Raw genomic sequence first — 19,159 nt, forward strand, 5'->3', positions numbered from 1 at the left:
GTGCCTTCTCAGTTGCTGCTGCAAGAGCGTGAAACCACCTTCCTATTCCTTTGCGTGACATCTCTGACCACCTTGCCTTCCGGCGAGGATTAAAAACCTTGCTTTTTTAGCTGTGCCACGGCATCTTGCCTTACCTCCTCAGCGCCAAGATGCCCTCGGGCGTATGTGCGCTTACATAAATGTACTTAACATAACATAACATAGCATAACATAACATAACATGAAGGAGACAGAAACCGGACACCACACAGAAATTCAGGAAGAGAGTCAGGAATCAGTGTGTCTTGAGTGCTATTCAGGGGCCCTTATTTATAATGCCAGATGACATCATTACAGTATATGACAGGGGCAGGATTCACATCTGACGTCTCCCCTGTGTCAGGCTGAATCATACCTGCTGAGGGCAGTTTAACCTACAATTTTCTTTTGCAAACCTACCTATCTTCTTCATATAAGCCTTGTGCTTCACTGGACTTACTTGTTTTCTACTAATTCACCCCCATTTCCTTGGATTGCCTCCTCATCACCTTTTCCCGCCCACCGGCAGCAACATGGCATCCTGTTCCTGTATTTTTCCGCTGATGCGCTGGCTCCTCACTTTTGCCTAAACTCACCATCTTGCCGTGCTTGATCTCTGCCCTGCGCTCCTGCAGCCTGCAAGATTTCGGACAGGCGTTGTGACTGAAGGGTGCTGACTTTGAGGGTTGCCACAGCGAGCGCCACACTGACAGAGCCTTCCCTCGATCGGGGCTACGGGGCTCGAGTTCCCCCCAACCCGCTTGTACTGGCGCACTCCTGCAGCGTGGAGATCCGCCTCGGCTGCAGCTCTCCCAGTGCCTTGAGGGGTTCTGTGGGGACCCACCTCTGGGAGTCTGGCAGTGGTATCTGTGTGGGGCTCTGGGGGTTTGTGCTCTTCCCCCGGTTCGCCTGTACCTGCACCTCGACTTTCTTTGCGAGTCTCTTGAAGCTTTGTGGGGCATGGCGAGGACATACTTCGGGCTGTGGTGTCTGCTCGCCTGGAGATGAAGAGCCGAGGAGCTGCAGAGCCTGGTGTGTGCACACAGCCCTGTGTGCTCCATGATGGGCAGCTGCATCTGCCCACACGAAGCAGAGCCTAACAAAGCGGCCCGTCCCTGAACGCCTGTCCTTGAAGGTGGTGGTGTTTGCCCGCTGCCTGTGGAACCTGGTGAGTGTTGCAGCCCCGTGCGATCCACATCGGGCAGCTACTCCTGCCCACATACAATAGTGCCCGACCAGAGCGGCCCGTTCCTGAATGCGACCCAGCTGCGGAGCGTCTTCTGAGGCATTCTGCTCACCACTATTACACCAGCCAGCTCCCCCAGAGCCTGTAAGGAACGGCTCGCCCTGCAACTATTGACTTCAGTCCCAAAGCCCTCCTCTGATGTGCCGGACCGCTCTGCATCTTTTGCCATCAGCCCCACAACCCTCCACTGGTGCGCTGGTCTGTTCCCCCAGTGCAAAGCAGAGCCTGATATCAACGGACCGCTCTGTAACTTTTGCCATCAGCCCCACAACCCTCCACTGGTGCGCTGGACTGCTCCCCCAGTGCAAAGCAGAGCCTATTATTAACGGCCCGCCCTGGGACTTGTGTCATCAGTCCTACTGCCCTCCACCAATGTGCCTGCCTGTTCCCCCAGCATATATCAAAGCCTGATAACAACGGCCCGCCCTGGATCTTGTGTTTTCAGTCCCACAGCTCTCCTACTGAACGCTGGCCTGCTCCCACTGTTTCTATCAGCTTCTGCTCCCTTTGACTGATCTGTTCTAGGACTTCCTTCCACCTCCATCTGCTACCGTGACTGCCTCTCCACATCTCAACCAGCACTCCGCCCAGCCTCCACCTCCCCTGCTGTCTACCGCTCCCTCTGCCTGTAACTGCCTACTTGGGCTGCCTCCACCTCTACTTTCCTACTAAGATCTGGCCTTCTCCACTGCCTACTATTATGCCAGGTCGGCCCTTCACCTCTACCTTTGGATTTATGGACTGCCTGGACTGTCCCTACTGCCTTTGTGCTCCAACCACCCATAACCTGTGTGTTCCTGCCCTGCCTGTTTGAAACTCCACTCAACCCTGCTTCCTATCTCAGAAGACACGTTTCACCAACCTTCAGTCTCCTCCGGGGCTCACACCCAAGTCCCTGTGGGAGGGGACACCCTCCTTCTCCGCTACCCTCATTCTGCGAGCTCCTGCTCTGCTTGAACTTTCCCCCAGCCTTGCACCCCTCTCCCCAGCTTACTGATTCTGCTCCCTCCGCCCACTTCCAGCTTCCTATCTCTGTGGCTCGAAACACCATCTTCGTGTCACCTTCAAGAGATATATACATATACACATATTGTGTCACTGAGTAGGTGTACCCTCCTAAGAAGCTTCACTTCCTACTCACCAACTCCTTGTCTTACTCCCTGATATGCTCATATCCCTCCCTTTGGCTTGCCCCGCTCCCCTTCCCTCTTCTCTATTCCATTCCCCCCCCTTCTAAATACTCTGCCTTCTCCTCATGGCCATCTCCTCTCTCAAACTACCCATCACCTCCCAATCCCACTCGACCCCTCTCCCCAATGCATCATTCCAACGCCGCAACCTCATCTACCCTCATCTCACTAACACTACCAATTCCTTTGATGTTGCCCTCTAGAATACCAGGTCAATTTGTAACAAAACCACTGCTGTCCTCGACCTCTTCCTACGCCTCAACCTTCAATTTCTCTGTATTACTGAAACCTGGACCCCCCCACAACACCTCTGTTCCTGCTTCCCTCACCTCCTCCTCATCTTCTTTTGACCATGTCCATCGATCCTCTGGCCGTGGAGGTGGTCTAGGCCTTCTCTTTCAACCACACTTCACATCCTCTCCCTCTCCTATTTCTCTACCTACCTTCCCTTTCTTTGAATTCATGTTCAAAATCTTTAACTCTCCTCATGCTATCTCATTTCTAATCATCTACCGCCCCCCTGGCCCTGTCAGATCCTTCTATGAGGACACTGACAATCTCCTTAGCCTCATCTCACCCACCCCCACTCCACTAATTGTACTTGGTGACTTTAATCTCCATCTTTCCAATAACCCTCCCTCCTCTCCTCTCCTTTCCATCCTTGACTCCTACCTTCTCTCTCCCCTACCATCCCCTCCTACCCACCAGTCTGGCTCTACTATAGATCTCATCTTCTCCTCCTCTTTCACCGCCTCTCCTATTTCCTCCTTACCCAACTACCTTTCCGATCACTCCTTACTCTCTTTCTCCCTCACGCCCCCTCCCCTCCACCTCCTCCCACCCCATCATCCACCGTCTTCTCCTGGCGTGACCTATGCAGCTTTAACCCTTGTCTATTCCATGCTTCCTGCTCCTCCTCTCTTCCCCCATCTCCCACTTCTCTCTCTCTGCATCTGAAGAATCCTCCGTCTTAACTTCCTCTCTCTCCTCCACTCTCAATGTCCTTTACCCTCTCTCCTCATTTCGCCCTTCCCACCGTCCTGCTCAACCTTGGCTCTCATCTCATCTCTCCTCCATGCGCCGCCTCCTTAGGTGCCTTGAACGTCTCTGGCTTAAACACCTCACCCCCTCTAACCAATCTGCTTACTTCTCCTATCACACCCCCTATGATTCCTGCCTCAAATCAGCCATACGCACCTACTTCTCTGACCTCTCTGACTTCTCTGACCTCTAAAAGACTCTGTCTTCACTTGGCTCTCCTCTTATCTGTCTAACCGTACCTTTTCTGTCTCCTGGGGTGGCTACACCTCTCCCACCTACCCTCTCAACCATGGAGTCCCTCAAGGTTCTGTCCTTGGTCCCTTTCTTTTCTCACTCTACACTTCTTTTCTAGCTCCCATCATCTCCTCATTTGGTATTTCACATCATTTCCATGCTGACGATACCCAGCTCTTCCTCTCCTCTTCCTTCTCACCTGACATTCATGATAAACTCTCCTCTTGCCTCTCTGCTATGAAATCCTGGATGTCTTCTCACTTCCTTACTCTTAACGCTGAAAGAAAAAAACTGAACTCCTTTTCTTTCCTGCTAACACTCTTCCTCCTCCCTCCCCTCCCACTTTCAGTACTTTTCCCCCCTCCCAATTCTCTACCCACGCTCGTAACCTTGGCCTTCAAATTGACCCTCACCTCTCCCTATCTCACCACATTTCTGTTACTGCCAAATCTTGTCGCTTTCACCTCTACAACATTTGCAAAATACGACCCCTCCTTACCTTTCATGCTACTAAACTCTTGATCACCTCCCCCATCTTCTCCAGACTTTTCTACTGTTCCTCCCTTTTCTTCGGTCTCCCCTCCTCTTACCTCTCCCCACTCAAATCTACATACCACTCTGCCATCCGCTCCCTCTGCCTTCTCTCACCTCTTGATTCCATCTCCTCTTCTCTCATCTCTCTAGGTTGGCTTTCTTTTCACTCCCAACTTAAATTCAACTTCCTCTGTCTTGTCTTCAAATCCCTCCATGGTCTTGCCGCCCCCCCACCTTACCTCCCTTCTTACTCTCTACTCTCCCTCTCGCTCTCTTCGCTTTGCTGATCACTTCCTATTCTCCCCTCCTCCGCCTCCCTGCGCCTCCTCCCGTTTCCGCTCTTTCCAACTACTCACTCCGTTCCACTGGAACGGCCTCCCGTTACCCATCCGCTCTTCTCCCTCCTACCCTACCTTTCGCTCTTCTCTAAAATCTTATCTCTTCCATTCCCCCCCTTACACCTCTCACCTTTCATGATGCCTACCCCCAGGCATCCGACCAAGCCCATCAGCCCCGGGAGCAGGCATCTAGACATTTAGTAAAACCTCAGCAGCCCCGGCTAGGGGCTATTTGGGTTCAGTCCTGGCACCTTAGACGCCAGGCTCATAGTCATTACTTACCTCAGGCAGACCATGCTGCAAATGACTCCAATCCAACATGAAGCCTGAAAGGGACTATTTTACTACAGGGACTATGTTTTACTCGGGTGTGGTTCTAGGGACTTCTTACCTGGGACTACTTTTGAGACTATTTAAAACACGCCCGACCAGCAACACACGCTTCGCGTTATACTGCATCCAGCAGCGTAAAGCTCACTGTGCCTGCAAGTCAGCTTCCAGACCTCTGCCACACCCGTCCTGAATCCGGAGCTCCTAGAGAGGAAGGAAAGTAGAGGCAAGGTTAGAAAACAAACTTTATTCCAGTTTCTCACCTGATTCCGGAACCATCACGTCTCAGCACCTGCAAAGGACATTCTTTCTACACGCGTCGCATCGCCAGCTGCAGTGCCGCGCCATACTCACCAGTCCTCACAGCACCTTTCGATCCGGCGCTGCCTCCATCATTTCTTCGCCGGGCTCTGGCATCTGGGGAAAAAAGAAATAACCAGGTGAGCCGAGAAAGCCAACACAATCAATCTCTCTTACCACCATAGACTTACCTGATTTAACACCAGAGGCATTATTCTTTAACTCTTCACATCTTCAAACGCTGCATCTGAAAACGGAGAGAAAACAACACGTTAAATACATACATCATTTACCGGGCAGCATCGGGTAATACAGACTCTTACCTGAACGCCATCTACCGCCACGAGACCATCTTTTCTCGAACTCCACTGCAAGATAAGAAAGGAATGGGACAAGAGTGAACATCGGACATATTGAACTCTATGAACTCTATACTTACTGGTCTTCGCCAGGAACCTCAGAGTCAACTCTCGTCCGGAACTCCCCAACGCCTTTTAACCAGTGAAGCAACTGGTCCTCCCCGGTATCCTCTCTCTTCTCAGGTGTCTGCCCTGGTATCCTCTGTTTTCTCTCGGGTGTCTATCCCGTATTCTCTGTTTTCTCTCGGGTGTAGTCCCTGGTATACTCTGTTTTTATTCAATTATCCTAGAGTCATTATTTCCCTCCCTATATATATATATATATATATATATAAAAACAAACTAGTCAGAAATAGAGAGAAGACTATATATATGTATATATAGTCGTCTATCTTTCTGACTATTTTGTTTTTCAGCCTCCCTCCATTACCTTTCCCTTACTTGTTCTAATGCCTATAAAAACATTTGCCAAAGCATTGAATTTTTTGTTTCACTCACCGCTCGCATGGTTCCTCTCTGGATCCTTGGGATCACTGCCTCCGTTACTGCCTCCTTCGGTCTTTTCGTCCGATCGGCTGCCCGTAGGAATGAGAAGGGTTATGATTTGTAAGGCAGGTTTCTTCAGACCCACTGCCGTTTTTTTATGGATTTACACTATCATTGCCCACGGCAAGCTTCTCAGTCTACTCAGCCGAATGGCGAAGGTCTCATGATATTGCCGAAAACCTAGAGTTACTATGTGTCAACGGTCAATAGGTGTTTTATCAATAATCAAAATTCACTAGTTGATGGTCATCACCATCCTCACCGCTACTGGAGGGCGGAGCGACCTCTGACGGGCCCATGAGATTCAGAGCTCGAGCTCCGGCACCTTAAAACGAGCTAGCTGCACCTTGAGGAGGATGGGGTGCAGGATTTTCTTACTCCAACACAAATCAATAAGGACAAGTCAATGGTTTGGCAAAGGGAAGTCTGTTTAATGACAAGTACAAAAAACGGGGAAACAAATGCAAATCATCAGAGCTGCGATTGCCTGTCTCGCTTCAACTCCCAAATTCTTCATTCAGACAGCAATAGTTATAGTACATTCTCATCATCACTGACGTCTAACACTCAGTTTGTCATGCAATTCTATTGGTCGGGAAAGGTAACTTAAGTATAGGGGCTATATCTGTATATGGTAACAGAGAGTGAGGATTGGATAATTCTTATCGGGTGGGCGTCTACGCCCATCCCTCTACATCACTCGTGATAGATGTCACTACAAGTACGACGTCTTATTGGTTCTACTAGCTATAGGACCCTAGATTATTTGGTCCATTGCGATTGGGTGGGTTACACCCCTAGGCATAAATCTCCACTTTAATTAGCAGCATTGCAGAATGGACACCCAGATGCGGTGTGCCCCAAGATTCACCCTGCCTCCCTTCCATCAATCAGTACTTTAGGGCTATGTGTCAATTAGTTGGCTGAGGATGGCCTCGAAACTGTAGCTTCTTATCAGGAAAAGTTATGGCATCCTCGGGTTCTGGGTGACATCAGACGTTGGTACCTCTTCACGCTCGGCTGGTCACGTGTCTGTTCACCATGAATCTGCTTCATTTTCCATCTATTTGCGTATTTGATTCTTTTTTCGGCCTCGCCACCTGCCTGGGCATCCTTATCGTGACCTTCACTGGCTGGTTGCTATGCTCTTAAGTTTTGTTTCTTCAAAGTTGCCGCTCTCCTCCCTTCCTTGAGTTGACCTTGAATTCCCAGGCATGAACTGCCTTGTGCTCAGTTTCGATTCTGCTCTTTCCTTCTGGCTTTAGCTGGAATATGAATCTCGGCCCGGTTGGCCCCTTGTAGCATGGGCTTAATACTGCTTTTACAAAATGGAGTCGCATTTGTATAATGTGCTTCATTGAGGTAGATATATAATTGCCGCTTGTCGCTCTATTCTTCTGCCCAGCATTGCAAGCAGTACCGTTTCCTTAGCTTCTTGTGTTCCAAGCTTATTTACAGGCGTTACTTAGTTGCATTTTTCATCTCACTTCATGGTTAAGTTTCTTTATATATCAACATTGTTTCTTCTTACAAGTCCATTACGTCATTACTCTTCACATTTCGTCCTTATGTGTCATCTTTCGATTGTCGTTTATGTCCATCTGTATGTCTGTCCGAGCCCTTGGGTCATCACCACTCGCCTTCCATTAAGGTTCTTTGGGTCTCTTCGGGGACAGTTTGTAAGTAGTCTTCATTTCGTGGTAACTGCTGGTATGGTTGTCTCAATGGGTACCTTACAGCCCACGGTTGTCTGGTTATTGGCGCTTCAGTAGGTATACATGTCCTTCTGATGGGCACTGGACAGAGCCCCACTGTGGCTCTCTGTTGGTTAATTTTCTCCTTATACATCATGTATCTTGGCAAGTATGCTTCTGGCATCTCGAAATGGGTGGCTGGAGTGCAGGCCATATTCGGGACCTCCTCTACACTTCAACCGCATAAGGCAGCAGTTGAGCTGACCGGAATGTTATCAAAGCCCATGGGCTTACTGGGCTTACTACCCAGTTGGGACCAGGCTTTATTATTAATTAGGACCAAATTGATTGCAAATCGGGTGAGAATGTGACTTCACAGATAAAAGGCAGAAGGGACATCTCTCACGACCCAACAATTATGGTCTATGCTTATTATCTTATGTTATTTACACTTATAGTGCCCCAGGAGCCCACAGGCATCAGGGCGAAGGAGAAAAAAAGAGCAGCTGACAGACATCGAACAGTGAAAGACACCGAAAGGAAGATCAACCAAAAGCAACCGTTTTAACTCCCTTTCAGAACCAATGGAAATGTTGTTTTTTGCCAATGGAAATTTTTAGCATACACCTGCTAGGCAGGAGACATTTGTAATTTGGGGTTTCCAGACCTACTTCCCACTTGTCAATCAATTTAAATGTGGGAAGGGTCTGATCTTTTGGGAGTTTCCTGAATAATTATTCAATGATGAAGCTCCTTCCATTATTCAGGCATACTCTGGCGAGCACTGGTTCCTCCCCCCATTTAACTGAACGGGGAAACACAATTGCTTGCCCTTTTTCTGAATGTCCGTCAGACTTTGAGCGGACTCTTCCTTGTCTGGTTTCACGGGACTGGGAGGAAGGTTGATTTTCAAGAATGGAGAAGGGTTCCCATCACCACTTTGTTCTCCTGCAGAGGTGACAGTGATGTCTGGGACTGGTTATTTTTATAAATGGAATTCTACTTTCTCAGAGCATTGATCAATGACTTGACAGGTTTCCATAATTGGTACTCATTTGCAATTTGATAGGGCGATTCGTATGAGTCCAGAGGACCTTGTTTACACAGTTGATTGGAGGGGATAACCTCCACAGGAGATTGCTCCCCAGTAAACAAGGTGTGCCCTCTGGAGTCAAAACAATCACTGGATGTTTCTGGGAAGTGAGGTGAGTGGAATTTGGTGGCCCTCCCCCATCCTGAGTTTAGTTGGTCAAAGGCCCTTTTTGACAGGAGGGTGGCTTGGGATCCAGTATCCACCAGAGCTGTTAATTCACACTGACCCGGCTCCTTAACTGGTGCATAGAATCGGCCTTACTTTTCCTCCAAGGCGCACAGAAAGTGTGAGTTATTTGACAGCCTGGTGATCATTTTCTTAATATTGAACTCCGACACTGTGTGATCTTGGGCAATTGTCTGTGTCAATAGGAGTTGTTGGGGAATCCCCCTTTTCCTGGCTCCTTGGCTGTCCCCCGTTACCTGCAATGAGGGGGCGTCTGCCAACTTCACATTTGTGACATCTTGTCATTCAGAGGTGTCTAAAGTTATTTGGAAAGTATTCTGGCTTAAAACATTCTGTTCTTGGCACCCAGTCTCAGGGCTGTTATCTATTTGCAGGATAAGTCTACAACCATACAAGAACACACCTTGTTTTCTAAACAGCTTTCTTTAATTGGCTGCTTGTTAAATTTATACTTTTTGTATGATTTTTTGCTTTCATTATTTGGTTCACCACATATACAGTACAATGGATGTGCAAATGGTTAGGTTTTTTGGTTCTTGGTTCAAAATATACATATACACACACAAAATCATAAACGACATGCAGAATTCGGTGAAAAGCAGACAAAGTGATGTGGCGTGTGTTGACCATTTGTTCAAATTGGGGATGGTCTAATTGTGCATGATTCACATATATAAACAAAGTACATCAAAGCATATTCATTATGCTCTGTATTGTAATTCTAAGGCACAGGGGCTATGCATGTGTCCTTGCTTATAGCCTAAAATAGGTTAAGAAACCGAAAAAGAGGTGACCAATTCTTAGGTTAGCTGGCAACAGTTCTCAGAAACTGTTTGGAGAAAGGACACCCCCCCAGTTTCACTTCCATGTGGCTCACATGTTTTGGGTTAAATAGTGTCTGGTTCAGGGTTGGTCTCCATTCTTAACCTGTCCCTCTCAGGGTCTTTTGGGACCCATTTATCTTAGGTCTCCCCCCATTTTTGAAAGAGAAAGTCTGCTTACCTGAATCTTCCAGGGATTCTTCTCTTTCAACAGGGATAATCCGGAGTTCCTTCACAAAGTGGGTTCTTCTTTGGCCTCTCCCACTTACCCTTTGCTCTTTGGGTTCTAACATTTTGGGGGTAAAAGAGACTCTTTCAGGCTGAGAGGATTTTAGGGATTCTGTTTGGGTGACAAAGAATGCTTCCTAAAGGCTTGACATCTTCCCTCCACCCGGGCCCCGTCCTCCAGAACCTGTGGTTTGTCTGAGGGTTCCTCCCATCATTTCCCCCCTGTGGAATCAGACCTGGCTGTTGCGGAATGCTGGGAAGCAGGGTTAGGTTGAGAGTTGGACTGAGCCCTCAGCATGCGCCCCACATCATTGGTCAGTTGCTGGACCTGTTGCTCCAGTTGCGAGACATTGTCTGGGTGGTAGTGAGGTCTCAAGTCATACCTCTGCTGCTCCTGAAAGGGGTAATTGTTGTTAATTATTTCAATCCGGCAATACACCCTGATCTCAGCCTAGTATTCAGCGCACAACTGAAATGCTTATTTGGTTATATATATGTAGGTTCAATGTTTGAGAGAAAAACCACTCATATCACATCCCTTATTCAAATACCCTGGGTCATGGTGGACCAGGAACCAGGCTGGTTGGTAAAGGTAATATTTATTTATTTATTTAAAATATTAAAAAAAAAACATACACTTTTTAATATATTGAGCAAAAGCATACAATTCGAAAATGAATGGAAGGTTTAAAACAACTGATAGTAAAAATAAAAAGTGTAAAACTGTGCAAAAATGCTCATTCCCACCTGAAATTAACCAAACGGTCTTTGATAAGAACGGGTGAAATTCATTGATTTCGAGTGCGATTCTTTGGTTGGGGTGTAGATACTGATCTTAGGTACAATCAGGAAATTAAATGAAGTCTCTAGCTATTAAACTGAGGGAGATATGCAATGTAGAATAAGAGGCGTTTTTAGAAAAATTGTGTAGTGAAAACAGAGAAGAAATCCAGTTTGGACAAGAACAGTTTTACTCTATACTAGAGCATTCAGGCTAGAATACCAAAGAGGGACACAGTAAGCTCCAGGGTTAATTCATGAGTTCAACCCTAGTTCCCCAGCGCCCGCCCTGACGGATCACTCAAAATAGGATTGATAGCTTAGGATTTACAAAACAAGATAAAATGACTAAAGAAATGGCGTTTAGCAAGATAAATCAATGACAGGGTTGCAATAAGTATTCTGACAATGGGATAGGACAAGGCAAAGCAAGTTATGTTATGGTTCTATGGTTCTATTGATACTCACAGTCCACTTTTAATTTGGATTTTGGACAGTCAGCGCTCTGGATCACCACACAGATCTGGTCTAACAAAGGACAGCCGCACAAAATCAGCGGGCATGGACTGGATACCAGGTAGCACTTCTGGTTACTGGATAAGATAGGACATCAGGAGATGGCAGGTTTGCAGCAGGCATACATGTAGTAGCAGCAAGCCAAGCTGGTTTAGGAAGCTTTGCACAATTTGGGTAGTGGGATTCTTAGAATGGAGGTTTCAGATTGAGGCCTTGCTGGGAATGGGGTCAGCAACACATAGGCCTTGGCCTTGCAAATAAAATCTGGAATCGGGATCAAAACAGGATCTGGTTCTTAGTGTCCTGGACTACTGTAACTCTTTATATCTGGCCCCAAAACAGCTATCTTATTGGGCGTCTGCAGCTACTCCAGAATGCTGCTGCCGTTCTATCATCTGCCCGCCTTTTGGAGCCCACATGACTCCCATACTGAGACAACTACACTGGCTCCCTTTTGCCCAGCAGATCCTGTTCAAACCCATGTGTATGGTATACTGGGCTTTCTATGGAATGGGAGCAGAATATCTGCAAAGAAAATTCACCCCCTACCAACCCACTCCCTAACTACCCGACGGGTGGCAGTGCCTCGGTTTAAGCTGGACTGTAAGGGTGGCTGTGCCTTCTCAGTTGCTGCTGCAAGAGCGTGAAACCACCTTCCTATTCCTTTGCGTGACATCTCTGACCACCTTGCCTTCCGGCGAGGATTAAAAACCTTGCTTTTTTAGCTGTGCCACGGCATCTTGCCTTACCTCCTCAGCGCCAAGATGCCCTCGGGCGTATGTGCGCTTACATAAATGTACTTAACATAACATAACATAGCATAACATAACATGAAGGAGACAGAAACCGGACACCACACAGAAATTCAGGAAGAGAGTCAGGAATCAGTGTGTCTTGAGTGCTATTCAGGGGCCCTTATTTATAATGCCAGATGACATCATTACAGTATATGACAGGGGCAGGATTCACATCTGACGTCTCCCCTGCGTCAGGCTGAATCATACCTGCTGAGGGCAGTTTAACCTACAATTTTCTTTTGCAAACCTACCTATCTTCTTCATATAAGCCTTGTGCTTCACTGGACTTACTTGTTTTCTACTAATTCACCCCCATTTCCTTGGATTGCCTCCTCATCACCTTTTCCCGCCCACCGGCGGCAACATGGCATCCTGTTCCTGTATTTTTCCGCTGATGCGCTGGCGCCTCACTTTTGCCTAAACTCACCATCTTGCCGTGCTTGATCTCTGCCCTGCGCTCCTGCAGCCTGCAAGATTTCGGACAGGCGTTGTGACTGAAGGGTGCTGACTTCGAGGGTTGCCACAGCGAGCGCCACACTGACAGAGCCTTCCCTCGATCGGGGCTACGGGGCTCGAGTTCCCCCCAACCCGCTTGTACTGGCGCACTCCTGCAGCGTGGAGATCCGCCTCGGCTGCAGCTCTCCCAGTGCCTTGAGGGGTTCTGTGGGGACCCACCTCTGGGAGTCTGGCAGTGGTATCTGTGTGGGGCTCTGGGGGTTTGTGCTCTTCCCCCGGTTCGCCTGTACCTGCACCTCGACTTTCTTTGCGAGTCTCTTGAAGCTTTGTGGGGCATGGCGAGGACATACTTCGGGCTGTGGTGTCTGCTCGCCTGGAGATGAAGAGCCGAGGAGCTGCAGAGCCTGGTGTGTGCACACAGCCCTGTGTGCTCCATGATGGGCAGCTGCATCTGCCCACACGAAGCAGAGCCTAACAAAGCGGCCCGTCCCTGAACACCTGTCCTTGAAGGTGGTGGTGTTTGCCCGCTGCCTGTGGAACCTGGTGAGTGTTGCAGCCCCGTGCGATCCACATCGGGCAGCTACTCCTGCCCACATACAATAGTGCCCGACCAGAGCGGCCCGTTCCTGAATGCGACCCAGCTGCGGAGCGTCTTCTGAGGCATTCTGCTCACCGCTATTACACCAGCCAGCTCCCCCAGAGCCTGTAAGGAACGGCTCGCCTGCAACTATTGACTTCAGTCCCACAGCCCTCCTCTGATGTGCCGGACCGCTCTGCATCTTTTGCCATCAGCCCCACAACCCTCCACTGGTGCGCTGGTCTGTTCCCCCAGTGCAAAGCAGAGCCTGATATCAACGGACCGCTCTGTAACTTTTGCCATCAGCCCCACAACCCTCCACTGGTGCGCTGGACTGCTCCCCCAGTGCAAAGCAGAGCCTATTATTAACGGCCCGCCCTGGGACTTGTGTCATCAGTCCTACTGCCCTCCACCAATGTGCCTGCCTGTTCCCCCAGCATATATCAAAGCCTGATAACAACGGCCCGCCCTGGATCTTGTGTTTTCAGTCCCACAGCTCTCCTACTGAACGCTGGCCTGCTCCCACTGTTTCTATCAGCTTCTGCTCCCTTTGACTGATCTGTTCTAGGACTTCCTTCCACCTCCATCTGCTACCGTGACTGCCTCTCCACATCTCAACCAGCACTCCGCCCAGCCTCCACCTCCCCTGCTGTCTACCGCTCCCTCTGCCTGTAACTGCCTACTTGGGCTGCCTCAACCTCTACTTTCCTACTAAGATCTGGCCTTCTCCACTGCCTACTATTATGCCAGGTCGGCCCTTCACCTCTACCTTTGGATTTATGGACTGCCTGGACTGTCCCTACTGCCTTTGTGCTCCAACCACCCATAACCTGTGTGTTCCTGCCCTGTCTGTTTGAAACTCCACTCAACCCTGCTTCCTATCTCAGAAGACACGTTTCACCAAACTTCAGTCTCCTCCGGGGCTCACACCCAAGTCCCTGTGGGAGGGGACACCCTCCTTCTCCGCTACCCTCATTCTGTGAGCTCCTGCTCTGCTTGAACTTTCCCCCAGCCTTGCACCCCTCTCCCCAGCTTACTGATTCTGCTCCCTCCGCCCACTTCCAGCTTCCTATCTCTGTGGCTCGAAACACCATCTTCGTGTCACCTTCAAGAGATATATACATATACACATATTGTGTCACTGAGTAGGTGTACCCTCCTAAGAAGCTTCACTTCCTACTCACCAACTCCTTGTCTTACTCCCTGATATGCTCATATCCCTCCCTTTGGCTTGCCCCGCTCCCCTTCCCTCTTCTCTATTCCATTCCCCCCCCTTCTAAATACTCTGCCTTCTCCTCATGGCCATCTCCTCTCTCAAACTACCCATCACCTCCCAATCCCACTCGACCCCTCTCCCCAATGCATCATTCCAACGCCGCAACCTCATCTACCCTCATCTCACTAACACTACCAATTCCTTTGATGTTGCCCTCTAGAATACCAGGTCAATTTGTAACAAAACCACTGCTGTCCTCGACCTCTTCCTACGCCTCAACCTTCAATTTCTCTGTATTACTGAAACCTGGACCCCCCCACAACACCTCTGTTCCTGCTTCCCTCACCTCCTCCTCATCTTCTTTTGACCATGTCCATCGATCCTCTGGCCGTGGAGGTGGTCTAGGCCTTCTCTTTCAACCACACTTCACATCCTCTCCCTCTCCTATTTCTCTACCTACCTTCCCTTTCTTTGAATTCATGTTCAAAATCTTTAACTCTCCTCATGCTATCTCATTTCTAATCATCTACCGCCCCCCTGGCCCTGTCAGATCCTTCTATGAGGACACTGACAATCTCCTTAGCCTCATCTCACCCACCCCCACTCCACTAATTGTACTTGGTGACTTTAATCTCCATCTTTCCAATAACCCTCCCTCCTCTCCTCTCCTTTCCATCCTTGACTCCTACCTTCTCTCTCCCCTACCATCCCCTCCTACCCACCAGTCTGGCTCTACTATAGATCTCATCTTCTCCTCCTCTTTCACCGCCTCTCCTATTTCCTCCTTACCCAACTACCTTTCCGATCACTCCTTACTCTCTTTCTCCCTCACGCCCCCTCCCCTCCACCTCCTCCCACCCCATCATCCACCGTCTTCTCCTGGCGTGACCTATGCAGCTTTAACCCTTGTCTATTCCATGCTTCCTGCTCCTCCTCTCTTCCCCCATCTCCCACTTCTCTCTCTCTGCATCTGAAGAATCCTCCGTCTTAACTTCCTCTCTCTCCTCCACTCTCAATGTCCTTTACCCTCTCTCCTCATTTCGCCCTTCCCACCGTCCTGCTCAACCTTGGCTCTCATCTCATCTCTCCTCCATGCGCCGCCTCCTTAGGCGCCTTGAACGTCTCTGGCTTAAACACCTCACCCCCTCTAACCAATCTGCTTACTTCTCCTATCACACCCCCTATGATTCCTGCCTCAAATCAGCCATACGCACCTACTTCTCTGACCTCTCTGACTTCTCTGACCTCTAAAAGACTCTGTCTTCACTTGGCTCTCCTCTTATCTGTCTAACCGTACCTTTTCTGTCTCCTGGGGTGGCTACACCTCTCCCACCTACCCTCTCAACCATGGAGTCCCTCAAGGTTCTGTCCTTGGTCCCTTTCTTTTCTCACTCTACACTTCTTTTCTAGCTCCCATCATCTCCTCATTTGGTATTTCACATCATTTCCATGCTGACGATACCCAGCTCTTCCTCTCCTCTTCCTTCTCACCTGACATTCATGATAAACTCTCCTCTTGCCTCTCTGCTATGAAATCCTGGATGTCTTCTCACTTCCTTACTCTTAACGCTGAAAGAAAAAAACGGAACTCCTTTTCTTTCCTGCTAACACTCTTCCTCCTCCCTCCCCTCCCACTTTCAGTACTTTTCCCCCCTCCCAACTCTCCTTCTCTACCCACGCTCGTAACCTTGGCCTTCAAATTGACCCTCACCTCTCCCTATCTCACCACATTTCTGTTACTGCCAAATCTTGTCGCTTTCACCTCTACAACATTTGCAAAATACGACCCCTCCTTACCTTTCATGGTACTAAACTCTTGATCACCTCCCCCATCTTCTCCAGACTTTTCTACTGTTCCTCCCTTTTCTTCGGTCTCCCCTCCTCTTACCTCTCCCCACTCAAATCTACATACCACTCTGCCATCCGCTCCCTCTGCCTTCTCTCACCTCTTGATTCCATCTCCTCTTCTCTCATCTCTCTAGGTTGGCTTTCTTTTCACTCCCAACTTAAATTCAACTTCCTCTGTCTTGTCTTCAAATCCCTCCATGGTCTTGCCGCCCCCCCACCTTACCTCCCTTCTTACTCTCTACTCTCCCTCTCGCTCTCTTCGCTTTGCTGATCACTTCCTATTCTCCCCTCCTCCGCCTCCCTGCGCCTCCTCCCGTTTCCGCTCTTTCCAACTACTCACTCCGTTCCACTGGAACGGCCTCCCGTTACCCATCCGCTCTTCTCCCTCCTACCCTACCTTTCGCTCTTCTCTAAAATCTTATCTCTTCCATTCCCCCCCTTACACCTCTCACCTTTCATGATGCCTACCCCCAGGCATCCGACCAAGCCCATCAGCCCCGGGAGCAGGCATCTAGACATTTAGTAAAACCTCAGCAGCCCCGGCTAGGGGCTATTTGGGTTCAGTCCTGGCACCTTAGACGCCAGGCTCATAGTCATTACTTACCTCAGGCAGACCATGCTGCAAATGACTCCAATCCAACATGAAGCCTGAAAGGGACTATTTTACTACAGGGACTATGTTTTACTCGGGTGTGGTTCTAGGGACTTCTTACCTGGGACTACTTTTGAGACTATTTAAAACACGCCCGACCAGCAACACACGCTTTGCGTTATACTGCATCCAGCAGCGTAAAGCTCACTGTGCCTGCAAGTCAGCTTCCAGACCTCTGCCACACCCGTCCTGAATCCGGAGCTCCTAGAGAGGAAGGAAAGTAGAGGCAAGGTTAGAAAACAAACTTTATTCCAGTTTCTCACCTGATTCCGGAACCATCACGTCTCAGCACCTGCAAAGGACATTCTTTCTACACGCGTCGCATCGCCAGCTGCAGTGCCGCGCCATACTCACCAGTCCTCACAGCACCTTTCGATCCGGCGCTGCCTCCATCATTTCTTCGCCGGGCTCTGGCATCTGGGGAAAAAAGAAATAACCAGGTGAGCCGAGAAAGCCAACACAATCAATCTCTCTTACCACCATAGACTTACCTGATTTAACACCAGAGGCATTATTCTTTAACTCTTCACATCTTCAAACGCTGCATCTGAAAACGGAGAGAAAACAACACGTTAAATACATACATCATTTACCGGGCAGCATCGGGTAATACAGACTCTTACCTGAACGCCATCTACCGCCACGAGAACATCTTTTCTCGAACTCCACTGCAAGATAAGAAAGGAATGGGACAAGAGTGAACATCGGACATATTGAACTCTATGAACTCTATACTTACTGGTCTTCGCCAGGAACCTCAGAGTCAACTCTCGTCCGGAACTCCCCAACGCCTTTTAACCAGTGAAGCAACTGGTGCCCACGCACCCCTGCAATCCACGCAGGATGGAGAGCTCATCTTTCAAGAATATAAGGTGAGAGTACTGGAAGGGGATTTCGGAGGCGATTAGTGGGGAGAGCAGGGAGGTGCCATCACTAGAATCCACGGGTGCCTAAATTCCTCTCTCCACTTGCCGGAGAATCCTTCTACGGGTCAAGCTGACGAGATTAGGAGGACCAGTCCAGTCTGTAATCTCTGCACTACGCATCACGTTGGTGGAGGCCGCAGCAGTCCGGGTCCGACCGACGCCCCTGTGGGAGACAGGTGAGCGTAACAGAACGCAAAGCCTATCTACAAACACCCACCCGGGCGCCAGGGAAATCTCAGAAACCGACCAACTAGCCTAATTGTTAGGGGAATTTAGGGCTGAAGTGCACTCCGCGTGCCAGGAAACTAATGCCATCAGGAGGGAACTGATCATGTCAAAAGAGCGCGCTGATGATCTTGCTAGACAACTGCTGCAAAACCAAGCTGGGCAAACATCGCTACCTGGACTCGGGGGGAATCCAACTCCTGTTTCATCGAGCAATCCTGTGCAAGTGGTCCTACCAGGGAGCATTCCTTTAGCTCCACCCGAACGTTTTGCTGGGGACCCGAAAAGGTTCGCCGTGTTCATGAATCGATGCCGCTTGCACTTTTTATGCAGACCTGGAGCTTTCCCAAACGATCAAGCTAAAGTAGCCTTTGTACTATCATACCTTAGTGGTAGCGCAGCGGATTGGTCAATTCCACTAGTCAACCAGGATGACCCTCTTCTTTGGGATTTTCAGGGTTTTCAATTGAGCATGGAAAAACTATTCGCCAGACATTCACAAGGACAGGCCCTGGATAACGAACTTTTATCCCTACGACAAGGTAATCAGGATCTGCTAACCTATATCGCAACCTTTAATAGGTTAGTGGTGGAAACTGGGTGGCCAGAAGAAAAAAGAGTCACATTATTTCATCGTGGACTTCGGGGTGAACTCAAAGATGTTTTAGCCCAAGTTGTGAACCCACCTCAAGATTGCGCAGAATATATAGACTTAGTGGTCCAGTTAGACCACCGACTTCAGGATAGAAAGGCTGATCGAGCTAAGTTTGAGAATCGGGTATTGGTTAAACCTAATGTTAACCCCAAAGGAATAGATGCATCAGAACCTATGCAGATCGGGGGGGTTAAGGGACCTCTAACTCAAAAGGAAAGAGAAAGGGGACGGCAGATGCAATTGTGTCTGTACTGTGGGGCCTCAGGACATTTTCTACGGGATTGCCCTATAAAACCATCCAAGAAAGTAGTTGGAGTTGCTGTTAAAAATCAAACTGAGCCTGACTCAGGAAA

This window comes from Ambystoma mexicanum, chromosome 3q, assembly GCF_040938575.1.
Source record: "Ambystoma mexicanum isolate Mex_15411 chromosome 3q, UKY_AmexF1_1, whole genome shotgun sequence".
NCBI classification, from domain to species: Eukaryota; Metazoa; Chordata; class Amphibia; order Caudata; family Ambystomatidae; genus Ambystoma; species Ambystoma mexicanum.